The sequence below is a fragment of the Bos mutus genome, chromosome 2 (assembly GCF_027580195.1).
Source record: "Bos mutus isolate GX-2022 chromosome 2, NWIPB_WYAK_1.1, whole genome shotgun sequence".
In the NCBI taxonomy this organism is placed as follows: Eukaryota; Metazoa; Chordata; class Mammalia; order Artiodactyla; family Bovidae; genus Bos; species Bos mutus.
Genome location: NC_091618.1, coordinates 84,334,020 through 84,359,301, shown reverse-complemented (window position 1 = coordinate 84,359,301; position 25,282 = coordinate 84,334,020). Strand labels below are relative to the sequence as shown.

Genomic DNA, 25,282 nt, shown 5'->3' with positions numbered 1-25,282 from the left:
ATGTATAATATTACTTTCATACCCCATATCTTTACAAAAAGAATGTCAGGTGGCCTGATATAGTATAAATGATTATAAAACTAAATTATGGCAGTTAATTCCTTCTCTCTGAATGTTTAAGGAAAAAAAAAAATGTGTTCTATTATGCTTTACCTTCTTGTTTTTTTTTAATCCTTTTTTGTATCTAGTTTGACAGGGACTTAAAGAATGTCTCTAACCTGCCCATCACTCTGGTTACAACAAAGGCAAAATCAGTAATTTTCCACTTCAGATATGTTCTTAAAGGGTATTTTATCTTCATACAAAAAAAATATTTTCTAAAATGAAGGCATTAATATTTCTATACTTGACCTTTTCTTGTTACAAAGAGAAAGGCAAATAATTTAATAACATTATTTGCTTATACCCCTTAAGGTTCAAATAACTAGTTATTATATAGGAACAGCTAGGTCTAATCTGCTTCAGAAGAAACATACTCTGTTAGTGTACAATAGCTAATATCAGATCACTAATAGATTTAACCTTGTAAGTTCATAGATATTTAAAAGTGTTATGGTTTGAAGGTCAACTTGTCTGTCTTACTGTAAAAGAAAGGCAAAGGAATGAATAAAAATTAGAAAGAATTAATTCTTCAAAAAGTTTTTACAAATCAAAACCCTGCAGTTTCACACTGAGAACAAAAGAAGCATATTAAATACCAAAGTTTATCAAGACAAATTAGGTCCCAGTTTCAAATTTTCTTTAATCTTTTGCATCTGAACGGTTTTTTTGCCTCATGCTGTTTTCCCTAGTTAAATGTTAAAATGAATTCTAGCCAATACCATTGACTTCCTCCCTTAAAAATATTGAGACACATAATAAAAAATTAATTACTTCCCCTAATTTCCGTGTGATTCTTTAAAAAGATGTAAAATTCATTTAAAGTAAGTGGTAACTTTGTCTTTGAAGATCACAACAATTAACATGGATCAAAGCTTAGGTTCTGTAACGATGATAGCTTATTAGCATAATGAAATTAACTTAGAGACAAGAATCTTTAATAGGTACAACAAAAACGCTTTAATAATACTTGAAGAAAATTATGTATTTGCTAGAAGTACAACAGTTTCAGATTTTCTATCCAATTAATAAGTTGTTAATTAACTCCTTTTCCAAACAATGCACACTTTAAGTTAACATCTGCCCACTGGAATATTCTATCTATTGTGTTTCATTTTTTTTGGAAGGATATTGAAGTTTTGCCAATGGTACTTTGAATTTTTTATTATTAAGAAAATTCAAGTTTACCCTTCCTAACCCTAGATCTAACATTTTCATCACTAAAATAAAAGAAGGCTTAATTTCATACCTTGAGAAGGGAATGAAGATATCAATATTGCATCTTGCAGGAGGTTTACACTTTAGGTCTTCACCATTTCAAGGGCAAAAATTTTATTGGACTCACTTGAGGTACCTATAAAATTTGACTTCTTGTATAAACCCAAGAAAAAAAAATAGAAAATAATATAAATAATTTTTATCTCAGTGTACATGCTTGAAATGACTTGGATTTAAGGATAACTAAAAGAATGCTTTATTTCCAGCTACAAGTCTTAAAACTTATGCTTTATTCAAGGGCTACTAAAATATACTTTGTAATTTATGTTGCATTCATTCATTAAACCAATTTATTGTACATTATTATTTATTGAGTGTGCCAAGCACTATAAGCCTCCCGACATTAAAAAGAAGTGGAGTATGTTGTTATAGGTGGTTTTCCCCTATTGCTCGTGTTACTATAATGATTTTCTCTTTTATGTCACAGCAGAAATGTGGGTATTCTCTCCAGGTCCTTTTCCTCTACTATACATGATTTACCTTTCTGTGAAAAGAAGAGGAGCAAAAAGCAAAGGAAAAAAGGAAAGATATACCCATTTGAATGCAGAGTTCCAAAGAATAGAAAGGAGAAAGAAGAAAGCCTTCCTCAGTGATCAGTGCAAAGAAATAGAAGAAAAGAATAGAATGGGAAAGACTAGAGATCTCTTCAACAAAATTAGAGATACCAAGGGAACATGTCATGCAACTGCTACTGCTGCAAAGTCGCTTCAGTCGTGTCCGACTCTGTGTGACCACATAGATGGCAGCCCACCAGGCTCCCCCGTCCCTGGGATTCTCCAGGCAAGAACACTGGAGTGGGTTGCCATTTCCTTCTCCAATGCATGAAAGTGAAAGGTGAAAGTGAAGTCGCTCAGTCGTGTCTGACTCTTAGCGACCCCATGGACTGCAGCCCACCAGGCTCCTCCATCCATGGGATTTTCCAAGCAAGAGTACTGGAGTGGGGTGCCATTGCCTTCTCCGTGTCATGCAAAGATGGGCACAATAAAGGACAGAAATGATATGGACCTAACAGAAGCAGAAGATATCAAGAAGAGGTAGCAAGAATACACAGAAGAACTGTACAAAAAAGATCTTCAAAATCCAAATAATTAAGATGGTATGATCACTCATCTAGAGCCAGACATCCTGGAATGCGAAGTCAAGTGGGCCTTAGGAAGCACTACGAACAAAGCTAGTGGAGGTGATGGAATTCCGGTTGAGCTATTTCCAATCCTAAAAGATGATGCTGTGAAAGTGCTGCACTCAATATGCCAGCAAATTTGGAAAACTCAGCAGTGGCCACAGGACTGGAAAAAAGGTCAGTTTTCATTCTAAACTCAAAGAAAGCCAATACCAAAGAATGCTCAAACTACCACATAATTGCACTCATTTCACACGCTAGTAAAGTAATGCTCAAAATTCTTCAAGCCAGGCTTCAACAGTACGTGAACCATGAACTTCCAGATGTGCAAGCTGGATTTAGAAAAGGCAGAGGAACCAGAGATCAAATTGCCAACATCCGCTGGATCATTGAAAAAGCAAGAGAGATCCTGAAAAACATTTATTTCTACTTTATTGACTATGCCAAAGCCTTTGACTGTGTGGATCACAACAAACTGTGGAAAATTCTGAAAGAGATGGGAATACCAGGCCACCTGACCTGCCTCTTGAGTAATAAAATAAAATATTCTTAGGGCTCAGGTGAAACTATCAGCTGATCAAAAAAAAAAGGTGGGGTGGGGGGAGGTTCATAGGCTTTGTTTTAATTAGCTCAAACCATGATTCAGTTTATTCTCAGGGCTAGAGTTGAAAACATCTCAAAGTTTTGTCTCCATTGCATCATTGACCATCATAAGATTCCTAGTGTCCTGGTATTTCTCTCTGTATGCCTGTTATGGGCCCTATTTCTATATTTCTTGTATCAGTGTATATCTGATAGGAAAGATGTAGGCATCCAGGAACCTAATAATTAACAAGGGTTCTAGAACTAATGATGTGGACTGGGAGCAGCATAAAAGCTTTGGGATCAGAGCCTAGTCACAAATTTATAGATCCAGAGCAAAAAATACTTAGAAGAGTATTACCAATATATATAAACTGGAAAACACAGAATTCCAATGAGCAAGGGTTTTCTGGAGGTGAGAGTGTGGGGGTTTAATAACAAGAAATGCCTCCTTAAATCTTAATATGAAAAAGTCATCCATATATTGAATATTTGCCTTGGATTACACTCACTTGCATCAGGAAGGTTGAGTTCAGTTCAGTCACTCAGTCGTGTCTGACTCTTTGCGACCTTATGAACTGCAGCATGCCAAGTCTACCTGTCCCTCACCAACTTCCGGACTTTACCCAAACTCATTTCCATTGAGTCAGTGATGCCATCCAACCATCTCATCCTCTGACAACAGAGGCATCACCAACTAAATTCAGAAGGAGATGGGAATACCAGACCACTTGACCTGCCTTTTGATAAACCAATATGCAGGTCAGGAAGCAACAGTTAAAGCTGGAGATGGGACAACAGACTGGTTTCAAATAGGAAAAGGAGTATGTCAAGGCTGTATATTGTTACCCTGCTTATTTAACTTATATGCAGAGTACATCATGAGAAACGCTGAACTGGAGGAAGCACAAGCTGGAATCAAGACTGCCGGGAGAAATATCAACAACCTCAGATACGTAGATGATACCATCCTTATGGCAGAAAGTGAAGAACAATAAAGAGCCTCTTGATGAAAGTGAAAGAGGAGAGTGAAAAAGTTGGGTTAAAGCTCAACATTCAGAAAACTAAGATCATGGCATCCAGTCCCATCACTTCATGGCAAATAGATGGGGAAACAGTGGAAACAGTGGCTGACTTTATTTTGGGGGGCTCCAAAATCACTGCAGATGGTGACTGCAGCCATGAAATTAAAAGACGCTTACTCCTTGGAAGAAAAGTTATGACCAACCTAGATAGCATATTCAAAAGCAGAGACATTACTTTGTCCACAAAGGTCCATCTAGTCAAGGCTATGGTTTTTCCAGTGGTCATGTATGGATGTGAGAGTTGGAGTATAAAGAAAACTGAGCACCGAAGAATTGATGCTTTTGAACTGAGGTGTTGGAAAAGACTCTTGAGAGTCCCTTGGACTGCAAGGAAATCCAACGAGTCCATATTAAAGCAGATCAGTCCTGGGTGTTCATTGGAAGGACTGATGTTGAAGCTGAAACTCCACCTGATGCGAAGACCTGACTCATTTGAAAAGACCCTGATGCTGGGAAAGATTGAAGGCAGGAGGAGAAGGGAATGACAGAGGATGAGATGGTTGGATGGCGTCACCGACTCAATGGACGTGGGTTTGGGTAGACTCCGGCAGTGGTGATGGACAGGGAGGCTGGCGTGCTGCGGTTCATGGCATCTCAAAGAGTCAGACACAACTGAACTGAACTGAACTTGGAGGTATCTTATCATGCTACTGCTGCTGCTAAGTTGCTTCAGTCGTGTCCGACTCTATGCGACCCCATAGACGGCAGCCCACCAGGCTCCTCCATCCCTGGGATTCTTCAGGCAAGAACACTGGAGTGGGTTGCCATTTCCTTCTCCAATGCATGAAAGTGAAAAGTGAAAGTGAAGTCGCTCGGTCGTGTCGGACTCTTAGCGACCCCATGGACTGCAGCCTACCAGGCTCCTCCATCCGTGGGATTTTCCAGGCAAGAGTGCTGGAGTGGGGTGCCATTGCCTTGGGGCATTTTTTAAGACAACAAAAAAGAAAAGTACACTGGGTCCTAAACTATACTAAAATGAAATGTTTGGAGACTGACTTCTCTTTACTTCTTGTCCTCCAGTCTCCCACCAGTAACTTTAATTAGCCAAGCTTCACTGCAAGTCCAGTGGACAGAGGAGGCTGGGAAAGGTAATATTTTGCAGAGATCAGTCACATTTTCATAGAGCAGAAGAGGAGAAAGACACAAAATGGATATGAGAATGACTGGCACAATTTCATAATTAATAATTTCTTATTAACCACAAATATTAGATACAGGAGAACATTACTAAAATAGACTCTTCACTGCCTTTCTTACCAACTCTGTGATATTCTAACACCATTGCCATTCTGCTTGAGAACGGGGATATCTTTCTGAAATGCCCACGAGTTCATATCAGTCCTCTCAATTTTATATCCTTTAATTCATTCTTATGCTTTATAATATAAACCTTTGTTTATATTATATTATAGTATAGTTTATCACACAGACTCTTTGTGCTTTATGCCCATTTCACCTCCAACACCTCCTTCTGGCCACCAAAATATACCCTCTTGCCCAACCTAAATCATTTAAATTTTAGAATGTTTCAAGCTTTTGCAGACAACTATGTCTTATATGGGGCTTCCCTGGTGGACTGGTGGTAAAGAACCCGCCTGCCAAAGCAGGAGACATTTTGGGTTCAATCCCAAGGTTGGGAAGATCCTCTGAGAAGGAAATGGCAATGCATTCGAGTATTCTTCATTGGGAAATCCCAGGGACAGAGGAGCCTGGCAGGCTGTAGTCCATTGGGTGATAAAAGAGTAGGGGCATGACTGAGTGACTGAACAACCACAGATGTTTCATATGGTTTCTTCTGCTTGCAATGCCAGTAACTTCTCACCATCCATCACCACTGTAGCCATCATCATCTTTTTTTCCGCAGTAGATTAACTCTTATAGTCTCAAAAACTTAATTTCCATGTGCATCCTATGACTAGGGGCCTCTTTGTGCTTTGCTTGAGCTTTAGGTATATCTCTCTTGATACATTTCCCTGTGATAATGGTTTATATTTGATATCTAGTATCCCAGGCAGGATTTCAAATACATGAAAATTGAGGATTATACCTCCTTAATTTTGAACTAATGTCTCTCACATAGCAGGGAAACAATACAATGTTGTTGAATTAGTGAATGAATGAATGAGTAATCTCTACTTTGACTACATTAGGTAACAGCATATTCATTTTATACATCCTGTAGTTAAAAGACATGCAAAATAAAGAAAAATTTCATTTTGTCATCTATAATGTCAATGAAAGTTGCTCCTTAAAGATATGTTTAAACAGTAATTAAAATAGCTTGAAATGGACTCCTCTAAATAAAAATATAGTCTTTTTTTCATTGAGCATTCTCTTTTAATGCAATCCTTTCCCTCTTTACCTGAATGTTGCTGCTTTTCACTTTCTAAGGATTTACACAGTTGTGTCCTGGATTTGAATTTCCCTTGATGACCCTGTCATTTTAATATTGCTTTTCTTGTTTGTTTTCAGAATAATTTATGTTTCACACTTAATTTGGATGTTTATTTTTCTAATTTCATGAGATTGAACAAGAATATAGCTTCTTGGTCTCATATGACAAGTCAGCAGGAAAATGTACTATACTTATTGGAGGTTGGAAAACAGTGATTTAAAAAAATATATTTTTTGTTTTTTTGTGCAATTCCCTCTATCCTAAAAATCTTCCTTTCTTTGAAACATATATCCTGGTAAATTGGCATAAGCCTGGTGGATATTCAGTTTGGGTTTATAGAAAATAGTTAATCATACTTTCCCTCATGTTAAACACCTGTGATAAGAACAAATCTCAAATATAAAGGGATTATTAAAAATGAATTTTTAAACTTCTGGATTATATTTTATAAAATATTTAAGAGAAAGTTGAGCTTGTTTCTATACTTTAAACTTTTTGTTGCTGTTTCTGAAGAAAATTATAGATGCACATGGAGTTGTAAGTAATAATACACAGATTCCGTGTTTCCTTTACTCTGTTTTCCCCAGTGGTATCATCTTGCAAAACCATAGTACCATACCACAATCAGGATATTGACAATGATACAGCCAGCACACTTCTGTCACTGCCCAAACAACTCAAGTTTCTCTCTATAGTCTCCGTGCCTCCCTCATTCTTAAACTGAGGCAACCACTAGTCTATTTTCTATTTGTATAATTTTGTCATTTCAAGAAGGTTATGTGTATGAGATCATTCAGTATGTAAGTTCTGGAGATTGTCATTTTTCACTGTGTAACTCTCTGGAGATTCACCCAAGTTGTTCTGTGTGTCAGTGGTTCATTCCTTTGTAATTTCTGAGTAGTATTCCACATACCTAAGACTGTTTAGTCATTCATCCACTGAAGACCATCTTGGTTGTTTCCAGTATTTGGTTATTATGAATAAAAATCCTTTGGATATTTGTATAGAGGTTACTGTGTGAATATGAGCTTTTATTTCTCAGGGATAAATGCTCTGAAGTGCAATTACTGGGTTGTATGGTGTTTGCATGTTTAAATTCCTTATACTGAGAAACTTTTTTATAAAGTGCCTGAACAATTTTTCATTCTTGCCAGCAACATATGAATGATCCAATTTCTCCTCATCTTTATGAGCATTTAGTTTTATGACTATTTTTTAACTTTAATCATTCTGGTAGATATGTGGTGATATCTTACATTTTTAATTTTCATTGCCTTAATGACCAGTTATGTTGAACTTACTGAATGAATTTATTTGCCCCCTATATATCCTCTTCAGTGAAATGTATGCTCAAGCCTTTTGCCTATTTTCTAATTGTATTGTTTGAGATTTTATGGTTAAACTTTCAGAGCTCTTTACATGTTCTAGATAGTATAGTTTGGTAGGATATATGATTTGTAAATATTTTCTCCAAGTCTGTAGCTTGTTTTCTCATTGTCTTAAAAGCATCTTTTGCAGAGCCAAAGGTTTTAATTTTGATGAAACACAATTAATTCAATTTTTCTTCTAAGGATCATGCTGTTAGATCCTAAATATTTTTCACCTATAATTTTTTCAAAAGTTTTATAATTTATGTTTACATTTAAGTCAATAATTCATTTTGAAGTAATTTTTATTTTAGATAATAGGTCTTGGTCAAGGTTATATTTTTGCCAATGATTGCTCAATTGCTCCAGCATATTTTGTTGAAAAGGCTATCCTTCCTCCATTAAATTGCTTTTGTATTTTTTAAAAATTCAGTTAAGCATACTTGTGTGGATCTAATTATGGCTTCCTTATTGTATTCCATTGATCTATGTGTATCATCACCAATGCCACATAGTCTTGAATGCTTTAGCATTCATATTTTATTTTCATATTCATATTATATTTTATATATATTATATTATATATATATATATAATTTAGCTATATATAATTCTTAAAATTGGGTAGACTGATTCCTCCCTTTTCACTCTTTTTATAAAGAATTGTGTTAACTATCCTGACTCCTTTGGCTTTTGTTGCAAATTTCACAATACTCTTCTCTGTATGTACAAAATAATTTGGCATTTTAATAACAATTGCAGTAAACCTACTTATAAATTTGAATATACTTGAAATCTCTACTATGTTGAGTCTTCCAATCCATGAACACAGTTTATCTATTTATTTAGATCTTTGGTTTCTTACAGCAGTATGTTATATTTTTCAGCATAGAAGTCTTCATACCTAAGTATTTCTCTTTTTTTGAACAAGTGTGCCATTATATTTTTACTTTTGGTGTCCAATGTGTTCACTGTCAGCATGTAGAAAGACAATTCCTTTTGGATGCTTATATTGTATCCTGCAAACTTGCTGAACTCTCTTATTTTCTAGGAATTGTTAAGAAGAATCTTAGGAATTTTCTATGTAGACAATCATGTTATCTGCACATAGAGTTTTATTTCTTCCTTTTCAAACTGTGTGCCATTTATTTTATTTCCTTTGCTAACCTTACTGCCCTGGCTAGGACTTCCAGCACTATATTATAAGATAGTGACAGCAGATACGCCTGCTTTGCTCCTGACTGCAGGGGGAAAGCATTCTAATTCTTCATCCTTAATACTGACTGTAAGATTTTTTTAATAGGAGCTCTTTATCAAATTGAAAAAATTTCCTCAATTCCTATTTTTCTTAGAGTTTTTCACGAATGGGTATTGAATTCTGTCAAATGTCTTTTCTGTATCAATGATATAATCATATCCTTTTTCTACTTTGGCCGGTTAATACAGTGGATTATATTCGTAGTTTTTTAATATTGAAGGAATCTCACATCACTGTAATAAACTCCACTTAGTCATGGCATATGATTATTTTTATATATTACCTAATCCTATTTGCTAACATAATATTAAAAATTTTTGTGTCTGGCCCACGAGGGATATCAGACCATAGTTTTCTTTTTCTTTATTGTCTTTATCTAGTCTTGGTATTAATATTAGTGCAATACTAGCTTAATAAAATAAAGAAGCATATATTCCATGTCTTCTCTTTTCTGAAAGAAATTATATATAATTTATATTAATTCTTTTATAAAATTCAATGGAATTCCCCAGTGAAATGATTTAGGCCTGGGAATTTCTCCTTTATGAGTTTTAAAATTATGAGCTCAATTTTCTTAATAGTTGTCAGTTCAGTTCAGTTCAGTTCAGTTGCTTAGTCGTATCCGACTCTTTGGGGCCCCATGAATCACAGCACGCCAGGCCTCCCTGTCCATCACCAACTCCTGGAGTTCACTCAGACTCACGTCCATCGAGTCAGCAATGCCATCCAGATCATCTCATCCTCTGTCGTCCCCTTCTCCTGCCTCCAATCCCTCCCAGCATCAGAGTCTTTTCCAATGAGTCAACTCTTCACATGAGGTGGCCAAAGGACTGGAGTTTCAGCTTTAGCATCATTCCTTCCAAAGAAATCCCAGGGCTGATCTTCAGAATGGACTGGTTGGATCTCCTTGCAGTCCAAGGGACTCTCAAGAGTCTTCTCCAACAACAGTCCAACTCTCACATCCATACACGACCACTGGAAAAACCATAGCCTTGACTAGACGAACCTTTGTTGGCAAAGTGATGTCTCTGCTTTTCAATATGCTATCTAGGTTGGTCATAACTTCTTCCAAGGAGTAAGCGTCTTTTAATTTCATGGCTGCAGTCACCATCTGCAATGATTTTGGAGCCCCCAAAAATAAAGTCTGACACTGTTTCTCCATCTATTTCCCATGAAGTGATGGGACCAGATGCCATGTAGGACTACCCAAATTATCTATTTCACATTTGGTAATTTGTGGTAGTTTGTGCTTTCAAGATATTGGTCTGTTTCATCTAAACTGCCAAATTTATCTGAGTAGGTTCATTATAAACATTGTATTATTTTTTCTTTTGATGTCTGTAGGGTCTGTAGTGAAATCCCTTGTTCATTAAAGATATTGGTAAATTTTGTCTTTTTTCTTTGTCAGTTGGTAAATTTTATTGATCTTTGCAAAAAAAAAGTTTTTACTTCATTGTTTTTCTCCTTTCTGTTTCATTTATTTCTGCTCTTATTTTTATTATTTCCTTCTATCTGGTTGCTATAATTATGTTTGATCTTTTCTTTCTGAATTCTTAAGTAGGAGATGAAATTATTGATTTGAAACTTTGCTTCTTTTCTCATGTAAGTATTTAGTGCTAGAAATTTCCCTCTCATTACTGGTTTAGCTGTGTCACATAAACGCTTGGCATATTATATTTTCATTTTTATTCAGTTTGATATGTTTTTAATTTTGAGGCTTTCTTTTTGACCCATAAATTATTTAAAGGTCTACTGTTTAGTTTCTAGTTATTTGAGAACTTCCTGTTTTTCTTTTTTTTAACTAGAGAAAAATTGCTTTACAATGTTGTACTGATTTCTGCTGTACAACAATGCAAATCAACCATGCTGCTGATGCTGCTGCTGCTGCTACTGCTGCTAAGTCATTTCAGTTGTGTCCGACTCTGTGCGACCCCATAGACGGCAGCCCACCAGGCTCCCCCATCCCTGGGATTCTCCAGGCAAGAACACTGGAGTGGGTTGCCATTTCCTTCTCCAATGCATGAAAGTGAAAAGTCAAAGTGAAGTCACCCAGTCATACCCGACTCTTAGCAACCCCATGGACTGTAGCCTACCAGGCTCCTCTGTCCATGGGATTCTCCAGGCAAGAGTACTGGAGTGGGGTGCCATTGTCTTCTCCAAAATCAGCCATAATTATACATATATCACCTCCCTCTTGAGAATTTCCTGTTATTTTCTGGTTTTGACTTCTAGCTTCATTTCATTTGGTCAGAGAACAAATTTTGTATAATTTCAATTCTTTTAACATTATCAAGATTGTTTTTTAGCCCAGCATACAATTTACTTTTCTGCCCTGCCCTATTCTCCTTATCCTTCTAACACTCCATAAATGACTGTTAGATCTTTAGATATAGTCCTAAAGGGATTAAGTCTCTTTGATTTTTCCTCCCAATCTATTTTCTCTTCATTTTTCAAATTGGGAACATTTTAATGTCTACATTCTTTCTTCTATTCCCTCTTTCCTACTGTTGAACCCTTTCACTGTTTTAATTTTTCAATTCTAAATTTCCATTTGGTTTTTCTTTTGTGTTCTATTTATATGCTGAAATTTTCTTTCTCTTTACTAGGATTTTCAAATTCATTTGATCTGTGTATTATTGGTCAAAGATCAACTGGTCATTTAAGTATTTTATGATGGCTGCTTTAAAATCTTTATCAAATAATTCTAACATCTCTGTCTTCTTGGAACTGGCATTTATTGGTTGTATTTTTTCATTCTAAGATTCACCTGGACCTTGATAGGACTAGGTTTTTATTGAATTTGGATTTTGGGTTATCAAGTTATGAAACTCTGGATATTATTTAAATATTTTATTTCTGACAACTTCCTCTCATACCCACTCCAGCAAGAGAATAAGGGGCACACTGCGTCACTACCAGCTTGAGAAAGTAGTTCCAGTTCCCTGGCTTAGCCTCCATTCACACTCACAGGGTTTTGAAATCACATGGTGTCTAAGTGGTATCAGTAGAAAACCAGAAGGTAGCCAGAACTTCCACCTCTGCCCAGGAATACTAGGGTGCATGTCTAAAACTTTATATCACATCCATACCTAAAATGATATAAGCACATCCCAGCCTTGGACACTTCAATGAATAGCATCTTCAAACCACTAATAGTCATCACTAGTAAAAAAAAAAAATATATATATATATATATATATATATATATATCATTGACAGATGTTACAACTTTAAAATCAACATTTAAAATCATTTAAAAATTAAAACAGTTAAAAAATTAGGATTAGTGAATCTTAAAGATTATTGACATTGGTAACCTTTATTGATAAAGGTTACTCATAAATGGTGAAATTTCTTTTAATAATTTTGAATCCAACAGAATTTTTCCCATCAGTTTATAAACATACATATGATTAGTGCAGCTGTCATACAGCTAGTATGAACAACATGCTAGCCTTTTAGGGCACAATTAGTCCACAATAAGATAGATGAATTCAATACATGTAAAACAACAATGTAATGCCAACCCCTCAACTCTGACTCCAGTTCACTGCCAGTCAACCAGCAGAGTTCCTACTCCAAATGGGGCTACATAGCTTCTTCCTTGGAAACCTGAAATAAATTCCAAAAGGTCTTTATTCAAGATGGACACAGTAAGCTCTGCACCCGGCCCGTGAAGTGATTGTGTCCTACCTTTGCTGCTGAGCCTAGAGAACCACAGCAAAGGAGCAGATCCCAGACCTTACTCTCCTGCTGACCATCTGCAGGCTTTCACTATCAGACCCAGCCTGGCAGGGTGTTTAAGGCCAAGATATACAGCCTACAGGCAAGAGGCCATGATGTCTACCTATTCTGGTCCTGATCAAGTAGGGGCCCACCAGCCTGTGCTTTACTGAACACACAGGGTTCTACCAGATTATGCAACTTCACGGGCCAAAATCTATATACAGTCTGAATACGTGCCACTTTTTCTTCTGACATGAAAAGCACTCATATCATATGACAGAATGCAAGCAAATTATTTACAGCAAAGTAAAGTTTTTAAAGACAAATCTCATTTTCCTACTAATATTATGATAATTCATGGAGCATAAAATTCTCAAAATGTTCATGGTGATAGAATACTTAATAAGCCTTTAAAGATTTGATGAGAAAAGATTGAGCTATTGGCCAGACCCATGCATACTAGTTAGTCAATATTGAGGGAAGTGTTGAGATTTCTAAGAGCCTTAGTCACTAAGCACATCATTTTTTCCCAAGTACCCTAAAATACTGCTGCTTTGGATATAAAATCATCATTTAAGTATGCCTATCACATGACTTCCTCCTCAACTGAGCAGATACTTGACTCTCTCTCTCTAAAACAGGTTAATCTTCCAACAAGCAAGAACTCTGCTAAATGTTATGTGGTAGCCTGTGCAGGAGGGGAGTTTGGGGGAGAATGGATACATGTATATGTATATGTATATGTATATGTATATGTATATGTATATGTATGACTGAGTCCCTTCACCATTTACCTGAAACTATCACAGTATTGTTAACTGGCTATGCTGCTGCTGCTGCTACTAAGTAGCTTCAATCGTGTCCTACTCTGTGCGACCCCATAGACGGCAGCCCACCAGACTCCCCCGTCCCTGGGATTCTCCAGGCAAGAACACTGCAGTGGGTTGCCATTTCCTTCTCCAGTGCATGAAAGTGGAAAGTGAAAGTGAAGTTTTCGGTCATGTCCGACTCTTCGAGACCCCGTGGACTGCAGCCTACCAGGCTCCTCTGTCCATGGGATTTTCCAGGCAAGAGTCCTGGAGTGGGTTGCCATTGCCTTCTCCATAATTGACTATACCTCAATATAAAATAAAAAGATAAAAAAATAAAACAGGGTTCTTGGCATTAATAGGTGCTCAACCAAGTTTTCAGGGGTGCATCTTGAACAAAAAAGAATAAGGACATTATCTTGTATTTTTCATAAAGCTAATTTAAAATGTTTGCCATACTTTTCTACTTATTCTAAAAAATGTTTGTTGATAAATTAGAGAATTATACTAATAAGAGGTGTTATGTTTTCATTGCTCTTTTCATTAAGTAGAAAATTGCCAATTCAATGTAAGTACTTATTTTTATTTAATTTTACTGGTCTATAAAATATAAGTCAGGGAGTCCCATTACAAAATAAGTATTATCATTCCTTTTACCTTGTACACAATTCAGAAATACATTTCAAAATTAATTTTCCAAAATCAAGATTAAAAAGAATGGGCTAAAGGTATAACAACTAAAAGAATGGAAGTCAAATAATATCATTTGTAAATTGTTTTCATATTTAAGAGTAGCAAAGCTGTTGTGTGAAACGTGTCTATAAAAATATGTCTGAAACAAAGAAATAAAACAAAGCCTCATGAAACCCAACCTATTGGATAGCCTAAATTGTCATTATGCACCAAATGTCTGGTGTTTATTAGAGATACACCAGCTGATGTAATCCCTAACACAACATAGCAACTGGAGTTACGTCCTGGCATTCCTTCAGAGGGGTCCCCATTGACACCTATAGAAACAATCAGTTCCCACTTTGTTTTTCATTTTAGTTGTCACTAACAATGCCCCCACCTTGCGGCTTAGCATCTCATTATTAACTTACAAGCATAAAACAAGAACTTAAGGAATGTTTTGGGATTTATTTTCCAGCAGCTGAAATATTAAAGGTGAGGTCAGAGCAAACACTTGTTGGTGTGGGACAGTAATTAAGGTTTAGGCAGAAGGTACAGAACGGCAACCTTAGCTAACACTGTTCGTGTCTGGTGTCTCATCTCAGTTAGTGTCTATATATATACATACATGTATATTATTTATATATGTATATACACACATATACATATCCCACCACATACAAAGCCATAGGAATTGATTTGAGGAGTCTTGTTTAAGAGTGCAGATGGGGGCTCTCTTCTTAGCACTGTTGATACCTTCAAAGATGACAAGTATCTTGTTCCAGAAAATGCTATTATTATTAATTTTGCTTTGCTTTGCTTCTGCTTCCCCTTCTGCTCTTTCTTCTTTTCTTCCTTCTTCTTCAACTATCACCTGTCTCTGCTACAGAACTATGTTCAAGGGTCATGTTGACCCATGCAAAACAGAATCCTCCTTCTAAATACATGAATAATAACAGGCTGTAAGACAATATGGTTCACTTACAAAAAGCTGTGAGGTATAAATGAACAAATATAGGCCTTTAAGTTGTAAGACAAGATTAGTCCTAACTTTCCTGCCATCCAGCTAGATAAATTTAGGCATTCAAAGCTTTTATCACCATTTCTGGACCCCAGTACCAATATTCATCCTGTATTTTCTTACAAGACATTTGTGAGAAATATAGTTTTATTATTAATATAAATTAAAATTTTATTATTATTTTAGCATATGGAACTTATAATCAGATATTGTTTTCCCTTTCAAAAGTAGAAATTGTTGCCTCCTTTAATTTGGGGGTCTATAATCAATAGGCCTAATGAGATCTCTACATTATATAGAAGAGGACAACTGAGGTCTATAACAGTGAATTTTCAAGAGTCAGCACATTAGCTTCACTGGGAATGTGAATACATGCCTCTCACCCACCCTGCCCTCCCACCAGACTGGCTGAGTCAGAATCTCTAAGGTCAGGGTCCACCCAGGAATCTGTATTTCTAACAAGCCTGACCAGTGACTCCCACAATCATTTAAGCTGAGCACTTTTGGTCTAAACTGCCTCCTGGCAGAGGATAGAGTATAGAGTCAAAGGCAGGCTAAATCCCATGGTCCCTGAATTCTAAATCAGACTTCTCTCAACTATGCAAATATAATATTTCTTTTTTCTAAACCTCAAGTTGATCTTTATGTTGGCCCTTTGGTTTTGTATTAATAAAGTGTTTAGGGAGACCATAAAGAAAAAAAAATGTGTGTGCTTTTTACTTAACAGCTTTTACATATGTTATCTGTACTGTTCCTCAGACTAAAGGAACACTTACATTCTCGCAGGTATAACCTTCAACCATAACTTTCTAGATTTAGTGCATTCTTATACAAAGTCAGAGGTCCTAGCTGTTATATTTATATTTGACAAATGATTAAATGAAGGCAAGAAAAGACACATGTTTAAAGCCTTCTATAAACAAGGTTCTAAACCATTGAAGTACATGGTAGCTCTTAAAAGAAAAAGATGCCTATGTGGGATAATTCCATATGAACAAATTATTCTTATCTCAGCAAGCATTTGCAATACTAAAATGACCTTCTCACTCTCTCTTTACTGAAAAGGTTTGAAATGGAATTGAGTAGGAAAATAAATAGGAGTTCTGCTCCTCTTGGAATCATTTGGTCACTAAAAGCAACAAAACTTCAGAGTAATTAATTTTGGTGATTATTTTAAGTTAAAAGTAAACACAAACTGTTGCTTTCTTCTGCCCTAAGACTAGTCAGATAAGACTAGATGAGCTGGAACCTGGGCCAGTCCCCACAGTGACAGCAATCTTGTCTTTTAACTTTAATATTCAGAATAAGTATTATTGTTTTCCATACACGTATTACTATTGAAAAATTAAGCACTGAAATCATAAAAAGGTACTAATTTCCTTTCTTCACTATTTCATAAGAGATGAGTTCCTAGGTTTTTCCTCCCAACAGTCAATAGTGAAAAGTTGTGGTATAACTACTATGGAAAACAGTTTGGAAGTTCCTCAAAAAAAAATAAAAATGGAGTCTCCATATGAACAGCAAATCCACTCCTGGGCATACATCCATAAAAAACTATAAATCAAAAATATACATGCACCCATTATGTTCACAGCAACACTATTTACAATAGACAAGACATGCAAGCAACCTAAATGTCCATGGACAAATGAATAATAACTAAAGATGTGTTATATATACACAGTGGAATACTACTCAGCAATTAAACAAAAGAATGAAATAATGCTATTTGCAGCAAAAAGGATGGACATAGAGATGATCATACTAAGAGAATTCAGAAAGAGAAAGACAAATACCATATGATAACAGTTATGTGCGGAATCTAAATTATGACACAAACAAACTTGCTTATGAAATAGGAATATACTCACAGATATACAGAATAGACTTGTGGTTACCAAGACAGAAGAGGGGGTGAGGGGTGGATGGATTGTGAGTTTGGGATTAACAGATGTAAACTATTATAGACAGAATGGATAAACAACAAGGTCCTACTGTATAGGACAAACCATAATGGAAAAGAATATAAAAAGAATATACATATATATGTATAACTGAATCAATTTGCTATATACGAAACTAACACAATATTATAAATCAACTATGCTTCAGTAAAAAATAAATCTTAAAAAGGTTAGAAATTAAAAAACTCATAGCATTTACCTACCTCATGATCCTGACATCCTAAATTTTCGTTTTCCTACTTCTTGAGCTTCCTCATCATGCTGTCTTCTTCAATGCAAGGCACGGTCTATCAGAAACAAAATAGAAAGAAAATACATCTGCCTAAGGATTCATTATGTATTAGAAATTGTGTCTAATCAGATTGAATTAAATTCCACTGCAAATAAAAACAATATTTACCAGGGGCTTGACCAAAGTATTTTAAGGAGAATTTAAAATTTACAAATATCAAAATACACATAAAGTATTTGTATAAATACTACATCATTGTAAGCATTCATAACAATTCCCTTTTTAGAGTATGCAAATGAAACACAAAGATAATACAAAACTCAATAATAATATAAAATAATAAATAATACAAGAATAAGGAAATGGAGAGGGTGGAATACAGTAAGACAATAACAGGTAAATATTTTCAATCAATTTAATTATCAACTTTTTTCATTGCACCAAATTACATCTGCATATCTGGGCCTATAAAAACGTAAGATGGACTGAAATCTGGAATAAAGAAAATCAGATGTGATTAGTTTGGGAAAACTAAATTATTTAGCAGAGGTTGAGAGAAAAAAATTAAAATTTAATCAATAATGTGAAGAGAGAATCTGGTTAGATCAGTAGTGTATGTTATTCAGCTGCTGCTGCTGCTGCTAACTGGCTTCAGTCATGTCCGACCCTGCGCGACCCATAGATGGCAGCCCACCAGGCTCCCCCGTCCCTGGGATTCTCCAGGCAAGAACACTGGAGTGGGTTGCCATTTCCTTCTCCAATGTATGAAAGTGAAAAGTCAAAGTGAAGTCACTCAGTCGTGTCCAACTCTTAAAGACCCCGTGGACTGCAGCCTACCAGGCTCCTCCGTCCATGGGATTTTCCAGGCAAGAGTACTGGAGTGGGGTGCCATTGCCTTCTCCAATATTATTCAGCACCAGGTGCTAAAGAAACTGTGAGACCAAATTTGTTATTGCTTTTTTCCTGGCCCTTGGTGACTGGTGGCTGTTCAAGGACTTGACACTATGCTTCTCGTTGGACATTGCTGTAGTAATCAAAACACTTTGGTAGCATTCCCTGGTAGCTCAGCTTTTAAAAAAATCCACCTGCAATGTAGGTGACCCCAGTTCAATTCCTGGGTCAGGAAGATCCCCTGGAGAAGGGATAGGCTACCCACCCAGTATTCTTAGGCTTCCCTGGTGGCTCAGATGGTAAAGATTCAACCTGTAATGCACCAGACCTGGGTTCAATCCCTGGGTTGGGAAGGTCCCCTGGAGGAGGGGGTGGCAACCTACTCTAGTATTCTTGCCTGGAGAATCGCCATGGGTAGAGAAGCCTGGTGGACTACAGTCCATGGGGTCACAAATGTCGGACATGACTGAGCAACTAATCACAGCACACACACAACAGAAAACCCACTCACATAACCTTAAGAACAACAGTCATTTGGGGGGAGAAGAATTCAAAGAATAAATGTTCTAGGGGTAGAGTTAGTTTTAACATTGCCATTTTCAAAAGCTTACATGTAATTTAACCCTTTTTTACTTTGCCTCCATATCAGCTGTTTTAGCCTGAGTTGACTTTAATATAGGCTCTTCAGTCATGATACCAAGATGGCTTCCAAAAGTACTAGGCTTTTGCTGTAACCTCTCAACAACTGTAGCATAGAGACTCTTCATTTAACCCTATTGGCCAGGTTATGAATTGCACATTCATTGCTTAACCAATCACTGTGGCCATGAAAGTCATTATTTTAATGAGGAAACCATGTCAAGATTTCTTCTAGAACTGAGGGATGTGAACCTCAATTGAATGATGTAAGAGTAAGAGAGAGACTGGGTTTTTTTTTCCTTCTAAAAACCAGGGTGACTTTTATCCAAGAGAGGGAAAGAATGAGAGGTTTTTTCCTAAAAAAATCAGTCTTCCTTTTGCCCCCAAAAGAGGGGAGGAATGAGTGCTAGATCAAAACAAGTATCCAGTGAAGGCTACATGTCCATGGTCCAACCCTCCTTACCTCCCACTTCCCACTTCTTAATAGAAGAAGAAAGAATATTTATATTTCATTCTTCATGTTGCTCCTAAGTGAATCAGCTTCCTCAAGTATAAATTGTACCATTGTAGATTCATTTTCACATCTAGGAAATTTAGGAATGATGGCAGGAAGTCTTTTGGCTTTCCTTACTACTATCTCTGCTGAAGAACCCCCAGTGATGCTGACCATCATTACTGTTGAGTAGATGTAGTTAAAATGTACTTTCTTAAGTTGGTATCTGTCCCTCTATGTGTTACCCACTGGTTCTAATTTTTCCTTCTAAACCCATCCAGGTTATGTTCATTTTGTGTTGCATATAATAGATCTTCACATGTCTAAAGGCAGGTTTATGCAACTGCTATGTATATAACATTCTTTCTAGAAATTTTACATCCAACTATTTACTTATGTTCATTTTTTCTCCAACTATTTTACCACTGTTTTTCCCTGAACAACATTTTGGTTGAACCTCATATTGGAAATTTTTTTTTTTTTTTTTTTGCTGCTATTTATTTTGTTTACTTTACATAGTCTCTGAAAATCAAGGAAGAACTTGACTTTAAATATGTAGCAACAAATTATTTCCTTACATCACTACTCACACCTAGAGGTTTCCTATAGTAGAAAGAAATAGAAATATACTAATTTCAGCCGTGAAGCAAAAAAAAATCTGTATTCCTGTATATTTTTCTCTCCTGCTTCATCTTCAGGTTGTTTTACTCCAAAATAAATGAACAAGCAATTTGCATTGTATAGAGAATGTATACTGTATAATCTTTGAGTCCACAAAAATGTATTTATTGCAGCAAATGGTTAGATTCCTGTTTGTGTGCCATGGGAACTGAATTTCTGCCCTAATGTTTTGGCACATCCTCAGTATACTTACCTCTGTAGGAGTGGTGTGTATCCACAATTATGTTATTTGTAAAGAATTTTTGTACTGGAAAATCCCATTGAGATGTAGCATCGCATTTCCAAGGGTGTCTTGGGACAAGAAAGAATGGGGCAGTAATATACAACCACTTGGTTACATCACTCATACCAGATAAATTATCATTCAACTGCTGATGGGAACACTCGTACTTCTCTATTATCAAAGATTTTGCAGAACTGCTCAATCCCCTCTATTCATTTCATTCCAGCTGTTCTAACACAAGGGATGAAACAGATTGTTTCATTCTCTAAGTGTATGTTAAAAAGGACAATACTATCATTTGGGGGGCTTTTGAAGGGGGTTTTGCTCAATTTAGACTGTGTGTGGAGCAAGCTCACCGCCTTATAACAAAGACATAAAACTCAGCGGTGACAGGCAAGTCAAAAGCTAAAGAATTCATTAAAAGGACGAAACCTTAAATGATCAGCCATAAACAAGAAGCAGCAGCAGAAAGGAAGTAGGGAAAAGGTAGAGACCGTGAGAAGGAATGTGCACTGTCCCAGAACTGCAGTCTTTTATAATGCTTTGGGAAAATTCACTTGCAGGGCTCCAATGGTTCTTTCCTGAATTTGTCCTACATCAAAGAGTCACAAAGTTGTTCTCATTAGAGCCTGTTTTTAGTATCTTTTAAGGATAGATTTGAGGTTTTTTGATAATAACATAATGAAACTGTTTTAGATCAATTATCTGGTACTTGCTTGCTGTGTGATCTTGAAGCATAAACCTTGTCCTTTCCTTGGGAATTTCCTTTTCTTCATATATTTCTGCCTATTTCACTTTCTGTTTACACTATAAATATCCACTAGCCTTTGTTATTCTTCTTTACTCTTTTCACTTCCTACTCCCATTCTTCTTGAATGTCAAATACATGAATACATCCTTCACATTCCCATTTTCTACTTCATTGGAAGACATTGCAAATTAATTATGGAAATTTTATGGTATAGGAATTATTTTCAACATGTATTCCAAGAAGTCACCACTAAAAAGCGTAATTGAGAAGCAAGATGAAATGGATTTTTGCATCCTTGCTTAGGAATGTGAAAACTTAAGAATCCAGAAGCCTTCCAAAATGCTTCTCTGAATTGTGTGAAGAACATATTTATATACTTGCTCCAATAATGATAGTAAAGCTGATTGTCAAATCAAGATTATTTTAGAAGATGATATTGTATCTTCAGTTTGGTTCATATTTACTCCTCAAATATAGTGATCTAGTATTTGAGCAGAGACATTACTTTGCCAACAAAGGTCTGTCTAGTCAAGACTATGGTTTTTCCAGTGGTCATGTACGGATGTGAGAGTTTGACTATCAAGAAAGCTGAGTGCAGAAGAATTGATGCTTTTGAACTGTGGTGTTGGAGAAGACTCTTGAGAGTTCCTTGGACTGCAAGGAGATCCAACCAGTCCATCCTAAAGCAGATCAGTCTTGGGTGTTCATTGGAAGGACTGTTGAAGCTGAAACTCCAATACTTTGGCCACCTGATGTGAAGAGCTGACTCATTTGAAAAGGCCCTGATGCTGGGAAAGATTGCAGGCAGGAGGAGAAGGGGATGACAGAAGATTAGATGGTTGGATGGCATCACCAACTCAATGCACATGGGTTTGGATGAACTCCGGGAGTTGGTGATGGACAGGGAGGCCTGGTGTGCTGCGGTTCATGGGGTCACAAAGAGTTGAACACGACTGAGAGACTGAACTGAACTGAGTATTTGAGGATTCCCAATGATTTTTGAAAGTGATAATTTTCATACAAACAAAAAAGTAAACTATTGTAAATTGTGAAAAGCAATATAGGCCCTGTCCCCCTTCCCCCTGCTCACATTTCATCCCCAAGACCTATACTAGTGTCTCACAGTGATTTTCACTTGTGAGAGGAGAGAGACAGTGTTAGAAGCTGTTACTTCTATATAGAAAGCTCTCTTTGGGGTAGCTTGTCTACTGGTCCACCTCCCATCTCACTTTTCCCTCTCACAGTACTAGTGGGGTCTGGGGTCTTCTTCCTTCTAATTAATAACAAACCAAAGGAATCCTTGAGGCTCACACATAGTCAAGTTTGGTTCACAACAAATAGACTACATACATCATTGGTTTCCATCTGAAATTACTGCTGCTACTGCTACTGCTAAGTTGCTTCAGTCGTGTCCGACTCTGTGCGACCCCATAGACGGCAGCCCACCAGGCTTCCCCGTCCCTGGGATTCTCCAGGCAAGAACACTGGAGTGGGTTGCCATTTCCTTCTCCAATACGTGAAAGTGAAGTCGCTCAGTCTTGTCCAACTCTTAGCGACCCCATGGACTGCAGCCTACCAGGCTCCTCCATCCATGAGATTTTCCAGGCAAGAGTACTGGAGTGGGGCGCTTTTGCCTTCTCTGTCTGAAATTACTAATAAGCATATATATTTTGAGCATATTCTCTTTTCTACATAAACTTCTACAATTCATGCAGTGGAGATAAATGACTGTGTGCAAGGATTTAGTCATCCTGATCTTGACCACGTAGTCACAGCAAATATGACAATGCTTGCCACATTAAGGTGAGTACTCACAAGGTACATGTTAAAAGACATGGGGAGAAGTATTTGAATGTCTTGATCCTGTCCATAAAGTAAGACAGTATTAGGCAGTTCATTATACAGAGAAGATATTCAGCCCAAAAACAGATACCATGGGAAGCCTCTTGATTTTCTGACTTGGGTTTCATGATTATAAATAATATGGATATTCTCTCTGTGATAGGTTAAATCTCCAGCTTAAAGAACCTCATAGCTCCTTCTGAACTGCCTGGCTCTTATTTCTAAATCAAACTGACTTATTTCTCCTGCTGTTTTCCCTCCAACAAAACCACCTTCTTCATGTGTCTGACCTTGCTGCACATAAATGACACACACACACACACACACACACACACACACTTAACAGAAACAGAAATTATTCCAAAACCTACTCAAGATTTCTTCAAATGATTATGAGTCATATCTGGCTACAATTCCTGGTGTTCCCTGAATTCTTTACTGAACTGCTATTTAAAAATCTACCTTTAAACCTTCCTTGGGTTTCTTCAAGTAACTTAACACCCTCCCACCTTTCCAAAGCACCCACAAACACAGGGCTAATTTTATATCATTTTGTTTTGTCTTGTTTATGGAACTGTGGTTTTATGAGTCATGGGGAAAGGGGTAATGTGTCAGCCAAATATGTTTAAGGCCCTTTAGAGACATTCCTGTCCTCACATGCCATGGTGATCACCCCGCCACTAGACAAGCTGTGCTGGATACTCAAGGAACCTGGTGAGAAAGCACCAGGATGGGGGAAAGTTAATTTTATACTATTAGTGTGTAGAGGACCAAGCATATTCATATACGTATTAACTGCAATCTTTACACATCTATTTGGATCACCACTGCTTGAGAATACAGTGAGCAAACCTATCTTTCCTTTCCCACTGCAAACCCAACTTCTTTGCACTTTAGTCAGAAACAGGAACTTCCACAGTGAAGCGAGTAGGGCAGACCAATGGGCCGTGTAAAGACAATATTAGCCATTTTATTGGCATGCGCTTATCCTTTAAATGCTATTGTCTGTGTCTTCCTGAGTGCATATTTATAAAAGTTACAAAAATAAATACTCAAACAAATATACATTGTGAGAGTGTAACCCCAACTTTTTATGACTTCAAAATAATGGGAAGTCTCTGTTCCTGAACCGCTTTCTGATGACACATACTCAGGGAATGTCCTCCGGGTAGTGGCAGCTTCTCCCCCACTTATTAATCCCCCCACCACAGGATTGCCACTGGGCTTCAGAGGGAGTTTTTCACCTTATCTACGTGGAACCACCACTTCTACATCCTTTTTTGGCCTGTCCCTTTCCTTCACCATCCCTCCTCTAATGTATGTTTGCTCAAGGAGCTAAGCACAAAAGGTATCACCTTCTCTCCTGAGAGACCTCTTTTGACTGAACAAATACTGTGTTCCCTCTCCCTCTCCTGACTGTTCTGAGGTATGTCCCTGATCCATGATGCTAGCAGGGGAGAAACATATCCTGTCAAGGCCCAGTTCTCAGGCACATGGGATAAGTCTCCATTGTTACAAAGCAGGGACATCCTTGGATCCTGAAGTGAATTGCCATTTCTGACTTGGTGGATGATGTGGGCTTTAAACTTACTATTTGTGTACTTGACACAGTCTATTCCCCTCCCCTATTTGTTTCTAGACTAAAAAATCAAAATGAGGAGTCACGAGATCTGCTTTATATTTGAATTCTTTACTTGGGTGCCCAGTACCTTACCTTTAGTAGCCCTTCACTGAATATTTGTGGATTTGGCAGGACTTATTTTTCATTCCAATCCCAAAGAAAGGCAAAGAGAATGCTCAAACTACCACACAATTGCACTCATCTCACACGCTAGTAAAGTAATGCTCAAAATTCTCCAAGCCAGGCTTCAGCAATACGTGAATCATGAACTTCCAGATGTTCAAGCTGGTTTTAGAAAAGGCAGAGGAACCAGAGATCAAATTGCCAACATCCACTGGATCACTGAAAAAGCAAGAAAGTTCCAGAAAAACATCTATTTCTGCTTTATTGACTATGCCAAAGCCTTTGACTGTGTGGATCACAATAAACTGTGGAAAATTCTGAAAGAGATGGGAATACCAGACCACCTGACCTGCCTCTTGAGAAACCTGTATGCAGGTCAGAAAGCAACAGTTAGAACTGGACATGGAAAA

General features: G+C 37.0%; 1 long non-coding RNA gene across 2 annotated transcripts in view; it reads right to left on the bottom strand.

The window, feature by feature from the left end:
* Nucleotides 1–25,282, bottom strand: part of LOC138990222 (uncharacterized) — a 291,199-nt gene that overhangs the window by 150,905 nt on the left and 115,012 nt on the right. For both annotated transcript variants that reach the window (XR_011466341.1, XR_011466340.1), the window contains exon 2: nt 17,580–17,663. This is a non-coding gene — a long non-coding RNA (uncharacterized lncRNA). The remainder of the gene's footprint in view (nt 1–17,579; nt 17,664–25,282) is intronic.